Here is a 7836-nt window from a genome sequence, read left to right as displayed (position 1 = left end):
TGATACGTATATATATTGTCAATCAATAAGAGATTAATTATAAATATAAGAATAGTTATATTAAATTAGACAATCATAATCCAACAATATATATCGACAAGACCAACAACCAACACAAAGAAATCACCTAGCTCAATCCAACAATAACCACAAACAAACCACTAATCCCAACCACCACTCCATGCTACCTCCATAATGAGAGATAATCCAAGGGTAGCAACCTCATACAACTATGGTGCTATAAAATCACTAGACTAAAGCCCCTGATTGAATTGAAAGACATAAATTGTAAATTTTTAATATTTCTTAATTTATATTTGATACTATCAATCTTTATATATATTATTATATATGTGAGTGTTGATTTCCAACCATACAACCAAATAGGGAACTTAGCTGGAGAACACTGGTAGAATAGATTGAGCCAACCACCTGTCAACAAGAAGATGAGAATACTATGATGGTTCGTCCACCTGGGAGCACTCCGACAATGAAATCAGTGAATCTTATCTCTTATAGATATCAAAACAGTACTAAAACTCACAAGTCAAAACCCACCTCAAAGCCACGAAGGTGCCTCTTTTTTATAACCAACAGTGACCTGGTCCCTAGAAGCCTCACTCCATTGAACTCAAGCTCAATGCTCATCCCAGACTCTCAGCTAGATAGGGATAAACTCCTCATGAGCCTTATCCTTGTCCAAATTGAGAGCCTTATCTGCTCTAGGACTCTTGTCTCTTATCCGGATACCTCGGGATTCTAGCATTACCGCAGAATATCTCGACAATGTCGTGGTCACCTCGGCAACATGACTCATCCACATGGCACCTTAGCCAATATCTTGGGGCTATCTTGGCCACGTGGCTTTAATTGCAAAATACTTCCCCACTACTGCCCCTTAGATTCGATTACCTTAGCATCCTAAGGTGATGGAACCTACATCGTTTGTCTACCCAACATGTCAGCCTACAACGCAGACACTACTCTGACCGAGATCATGACTCGTCAACCTCCAGTAACCAAGACTTATTTGCCCACTTTATCAACAATCAAGAACCAAGAACCAAGTTCTTTAAGCATCTCAACTGAGATTGCTCCCTAGCCAAGATTATTGCTTCATTATTTCAAGAATTTCAAGTGTTCCAGCTGCACATGAGCTATCACGCATCGTCATCCCATTTGTTTCTTCCACCTGTTGCATTTTTACTAACTCGTGCTTGACACACACCTTTAGGCCACGTTGGCCTGCCCATGCCACTTGACAAGCATGTCGTCCAAGGCATCTTCATTACATTTTGCTACCTTTTCACATTTTTGACAAAACTCCCTCCCTTCTCTCACCGTCTCTTTATTTTGCAATTACAATTCTCTCTCTTCTCAAATTTTCTATCTCTCTCTCTTTCTCTCTCTACCAAACCTCTCTCAAACCGCCATTGTTGTTCGTACGAGCTTGTTGCAGAAGTCTGTTCATCACCTCTGGCACTCTTTTCATTGCTCCGTTACCACTTGACTCTAGTGAACATCGTTCCGGTGCCTCTGTTCTTGGCTCTACCTTGTAAGTCTCTGGATCATTTACATTTTCATTTCAAATTCCTCTACTATTCTTCACATTTGTGCCCTATTAGTCATGTTTTACGTGCTTCCAATCTTATATTTTGCTTTTCTCTGAATTTGCCATATGCTCTTTGCGATTTTGCATTTTTACTGTATTTGCTCGCATTCTTGTCCTCATCTTCATGTTTCGTTGTGTCTGTTTATTGTCTTTAGCACGCCTGCACTAGATGTTATTGAATCAATGCTCATAAGTCTGTCACTGCCTTTGATTGCAATTCTTCATTTTGAATCATGTTTTTCTTTCGTTTTTCTGGCTTGTTTCCATATTCTTGCCCTTGTAGCTCGTTTATCTTCATAGATTTAGGCTTGGAATTTTCCTATACACCATATCCTTAGAAAAATTACAAGAAGATCTCCCATGTTTTTCTCAGAATTCTTGCCCTAGTGCTTATTAAGGTCTTGCCGAGGTCCCTAAACCCACATTAAACCCTTTTTTCACCGTAAATCAGTACCCAAATCACCTTAGCTGAAGTCATGGAGATGTTCAAATGGAGGGTAGACTCTCCAACCAAACTAGAATACTTTCACCAGAAGTTCTCTATTCCAGCTGACGTTCAACTCAGCTTGGTTGGGAAAAAAGACTCTATCATGCCTAAAAAAAAACTATGGTTGCGTTTGGTAGAGTTTTTTAAATATGATTTGAAAATAGAGTTGTATTTTGGGTTGTAAGTTTTGAAATTATGATTTGAGTGTGGAAAATTTGTTTGGTGAATGAGTTTTGAAAAGAGTTTTGAATTGAGTGAAAAAATTTTGATGTGACATATGATATTTGATACAAAAACTTACAACTCATAACCAAACACACAACTCAAAATTCTATTCAAAGCTCATAAAAAATTTTAAAAAATTCAGAAAATATTTTTTATTGAATATATAAAAATTAACATATGTCAATTGCTAAAAAATAAAAAATAAAAAATGCACTATTCCGGTCAACCGTCCGGACGACCGGTTAGCCTAAATTTTCCCTCCTTGGAGAGTTTTCAAAAGTGAACGTGGAATTAATTTTTGAAAACCGTAAACAAACATCATGTGCAAATCAAAGCTTGGAACTAATGTTCCAAAGCTCTACTAAACAGCGCCTATATGTCTTTCCCCGTTGTGTCCATCATAGAAGGGGGAATCCGATTCCCACTTGACATCCTCTTCTAAGAAGTCTTGCACTTCTACAAACTTAACCCCATGCTACTAGCCATTAACACATTTAGGATTATCCATGGTATTGTCGAGTTAACACCCCGAGAGAACACTAGGATCACCATTGCCAACATCTAGTTTGGCTACACCATGTGTGGCCTCAAGCCCACTAGTGGTTACACTTACTATCTCAAGCCCAGGTCCACCACATACAAACTCATAGCCGACCTCCCAAACTCCAACAAAGGCACTGGAGATGACTACCTGATTGCCTCGGGCAATTGGGAATTTGCACCTGATGATGATCTTCATCTTTTTCCTTTGTTCAGAGAAGTTTTTAGAGAGGACGAGGGTAAAAACTTAGCCATAAATGCAATTCTTTTTGCACTCATGCATCTAACTCCTATATATGTTCTGAAGTTTAATATTTTTCCTGTTTTTGCAGCTCTTCCTTAATCGAGCAAATCATTTTGGGAGTCTTATGTACCCAGCCGAGATCTCAAACGGCTCTTGTTGAACTAAAGGCTCCACTTCTGTTGAACTACGTGCCAACTTACAGCTCTCCTCTCTCCAACATCGTTAGACAGAGCAAGGCTATTGCATCTGCCTCGACTAGACCAGCTACCTCTTTTCCAAGGCCAGACCAGGCATCTAGTTCTGATCCTGTAGAGCAGCACTCTACTTCTGCTGCATCTCAACTCATTCCACCAGTGCAACGCCAATGCCGTTACCAACCTCCTAACGCTCCTACCAGAAAGATGTGTAGTCAAATCCTCTAGTTGCTCTACCCGCTATGGACTTCGGCACCAGAGTTAATATTATTGTAACCGCTAAGGAGATGGGCCGAAAACTAACAATTGTCAACGATCTCCTTGTCGACATTCGTGGCTTCATGACGGTCCAGTCTTCCTCTTCTAAATCCCAACAGAAACCCAAACAAAAAAAAGTGAAAAAGATTAAGGCAAAAGCCAAGGTCACTACCATCGCATCTGACTTAGAAGACACTTTGCCTATCTTGAAATTTGCCAAGGCCAAAAAGTGGGTTGCTGATGTCAGAAAGAGGCCTGTCGAGGCCAAATCAACTGACGCACCACCGCCCAAGAAGACAAGATCCGGGGACACAGAAGGCCTGCATGCCTTCCACCTTGAGGAAATCTGGGCCCCAACAGTCATGGTCAGAGACCGACTTATGAGAGCCAATGATAGCGCCATCAACAGCTTGGAAGTCGGCGCCGCTCTGCCTACCATTGCGCTTTTACCAGCCGACATGAACCGTATATCCGAGCTCAATCAATATGAGAACTTTTCCTTGATGATGCAGTATGCCGTCTTGGTAAGACTCTGTGTTTTCTTATTTAATTTCTATTTCAGTCTTTTACCCTTAGTACCACTTTTTAACTTGTTTGTTTATTCTCTTCCAGGCCATCTAGCATACGCACTCCCATGCGGTCAAGACCGAGTTAATGAAGAAGCACCTGACAAAGAAAACTCAAGAGGTCACTGGTCACCTTGCCTCGCTCAACCAAGGCAAGGCTCACATTTGCAGACTACTGGACAAGGCCAAAGCTGCATAGAATGCCCAAGATTTAGCTGAAGAAAAAGCCAGGGCTACTGAGGTCGTGGTTGAGGAGACCAAACCTAAGTCCAAGGAAGCCAAGGCTAAGGCGGCCAAAGTCGAGGAAGAGCTAGTGGAGGCCTTGAAATCCGAAGAGGCCGAGATCAAGGTGGCCGATGAAAAGACCTATTGCTAAGGGGCAAGCCGATGTGTGAGAGGCGCATAAAAAAACAAGTCAACATGGCCTATAAGAAATGTTACTACCTCGGTTGGATGGAAGCCCTAAAAAACCTATCTGTCCCCAAGGATTCACCCCTCCGTGACATCAGCTAGCTTAATATCCCATTCCCTTCCTCTCCCAATCAATCAGAGAATGAGACCGAGGAAGCAGAAGAAGCCAGCGAGGAGGAGGCTGAAGATAAGGAAGAGGCTGATGTTGAACAGGAAAAATATGTAGCCACTGCTGGGGCTAATTCCCCTACTTAAATGGCTAAGTGTTGAGCGTGATTAGAGAGGAAGAGGATGAGGCTTCCAAAGGCACCTCTCCCCAGAAGGCTACCTCTGAAGCCGAAATCCTCTCCGCCGAGAAGAGCCTGAACCAGACCATACTTGAAATTGATGTTGAGGTCATGGCCGAGAAATCTGAAACACTGTCTGCCGAGGCCGAGACAATGCCAACATCTGAGGTTGAATAGTCTAAGACCAATGCCCAAGATCCTAGAACTTAGGAATTTTTCTTTCCTATGCACTTTTACTTTGTAGTTGTACTTTCTTATTTCCTGTTTTGAATAGTTTCACCTTTCTTTTGAACAATATTTGTTTTGCCGAGCTGATGTGCCTGTTTATGTACTTGAACAAGTTGTTTCTTCTCAATGCAAGTCTTTCTTTTTTCCTTTAGTGTTGAATGTTGTTTTCATGTATGCTCACTGCCTTTTTATGCCTTGCATATTTTTTCACACTAAGAATTTTTCTTGTCTTTCCAAGTCTGATAACTTGGTGCCTCACCTTGGATATATCAACATCTTGGATAACAACACTTCGGATGCAGTATAGTACAATCATCTCATATTGACTTATCTTGGATAGTATCTTTTGTCAATGATCTCGGATAACTGCAAATATTTTCACAAGTGTTATGCTCATTCCTCTTTCCTACCCCTAAAGTGAACCTAAGTACCACTTATGTTCACATTAAGGACACATCACCTGGTTATTGCCAAAGTCTTACTTAAACATTCTTGACCGAGGTCATCATGTTTGGCGTGCCCAAACGAGGCACTTAAGGCTTAACCTTAGCGCACCGAGAGTACTTATTTACCTCAGCTTTTCTTATACCCTGAACCAGTCTCACCTTCTTTCATGCCGAAATATCGTTGACTTAGTTCAACTCTACTGTCATGGCAAGTCTAAGTAAATCATCTTGTTTCATGTGAAAACATCGCAAACTTAGTTCAACTCTACCATCATGGCAAATCTAAATTATTCGTCATGTTCACCATAGGAACAACGGCTTAAGACTTTTCAGTCTTATCACACAAATTTCAACAACACTTTCTTAAAAAAAAATCAAGCTAGTATTTCACTAGTACTCCGTCTAATAAACCTTTACGTAGAAAAAAACTTGAAAAACTGGAATTAATGGTAAAAAAAACTTCAAATTGCTTGTGCTCCAGGGCCTTGGCAACTCTTTGCCATCAGTGCCCTTAAGCCGATAAGTTCCATTGCCTGCAATCGAGATGATACGATATGGTCCTTCTTAGTTCGGGCCAAGCTTACCCTCCCTAGGATCTTTCTTATTGCCAACAACCTTCCTTAGGACGAGGTCTTCAACTTGAAACTCCCCGGGATTGACCTTCTTGTTGTATGCCCTAGCAAGCTGCTGTCGGTATGCCCCCAGCCGAATTACTGCTCTTTTCCTTCTTTCTTATATCAGATAGAGATCTTGGGCAAGGAATGCCTCATTTGTTCCATTCTCCACTCCCTGGGTTTTTATTCTAGGGATGCCAATATACAATGGGATGACTGCTTCGGTGCTATATGCCATGGCGAAAGGAGATTCTTTTGTAGATCTTCTTAGCGTAGTCTGATATGCCCATAAGACATTAGGCAATTCTTCCATTCACTTGCCTTTGGCAGCTTCTAGCCTTTTCTTGATTTCATCCAAGATGGTCTTGTTGGATGCCTTTGCCGGTCCATTGCTCTGGGGGAAGCTAGGAGTAGGATAATAGTTTTTGATCTTGTATTTTGTATAGAAATTTTTGATCAACTTGCTATCGAATTGAGTGCCATTATTTGCTACATGCTAGGTCGCAGCACACCGGTGCCCTCCTTAGGATCGCACTTAGTGAGAATTCTGCCACAAAGTCGACAAAAACTTAGCCCTTAATTGTTATTTTATACCTAAATTCTAAGTCATACTAACCTATAACTACAGTCCATCAGGCTACTCTGCCTGTCAAGTCTCCACTCTACAACAGGGACTTTAGTGGATATTTAGTTAGCACCACAATCTTATGGGCTTAAAAGTAATGGTTCTACTTTTTTTAGGGCATTACCATGGCCAATATTAACTTCTCCAGAGGCAAGTACCTGGTTTCTGCATCTTTCAGGGTGTTGCTTACATAGTACACTGCCTTTTGCTCACCTTCTTCTTCTCGGATAACCACGACACTAACAGCATGGTCTGAAATGGCTAGGTACAAGAACAATTCTTCTCTTGGTGCTGGGTTTGATAATGCTGGCACGGTTGTCAAGTACTTCTTCAAGTCAACCAAGGTGACCTCGCATTCTTCAATAACTAAAAAAAATCATTTGCATTTATCCGAACTTTGGCTAATGGACCTGTTCAGGGTTGCTGCTCTACTGGTCAAAATCTAGACCTGTTTTGCCATTGGCAGGCTCTTCAGATCGTGGATAACCTTGATTTGATCAAGGCTTGCTTCAATACCCTTCCTAGTAACCAAATACCCTAGGAAGTTACCGGATCCAACTCCAAATGCACACTTTGAGGCATTAAATTGAAGCCGATATGTTTTCAATATGTCAAAAACCTCCTTCAGGTCGGCCAAATGGTTCCCAGGTTCCTTGGTTTTAACAATCATATTGTTTATGTAGACCTCCACTGTACTCCCAATCAGATGTTTGAACATCTTGGTGACTAGTTTTTGGTATGTCGCTTCTGTATTCTTCAACCTAAAAGGCATTACTCGATAGTAATAGAGTCCTTTGGAGGTGATGAAAGCAATCTTTTCTTCATCCAGTGCATATATTGTTATCTAGTGATAACCTCTGTATGCGTCCAGAAAACTTATCCTCCCATGCCTTGATGTGACATCTATCAACTGATCAATCTTGAGCAGTGGGAAGCTGTCCTTGGAGCAAGCCTAGTTTAGGCTTGTGAAGTCCACGCAGACCCTCCACTTGTCATTCTTTTTCTTCACCACCACTGTATTGGACAATCAGGTGGGATATTTCACTTCTCTAATGGTATGTGCCTCTAGTAGCTTATCTACTTCTTTCTCAACTGCCTG

Source organism: Camellia sinensis, chromosome 4, assembly GCF_055761805.1.
Source record: "Camellia sinensis isolate YWXY chromosome 4, ASM5576180v1, whole genome shotgun sequence".
Taxonomy (NCBI): Eukaryota; Viridiplantae; Streptophyta; class Magnoliopsida; order Ericales; family Theaceae; genus Camellia; species Camellia sinensis.
This window is presented reverse-complemented; position numbering follows the sequence as displayed.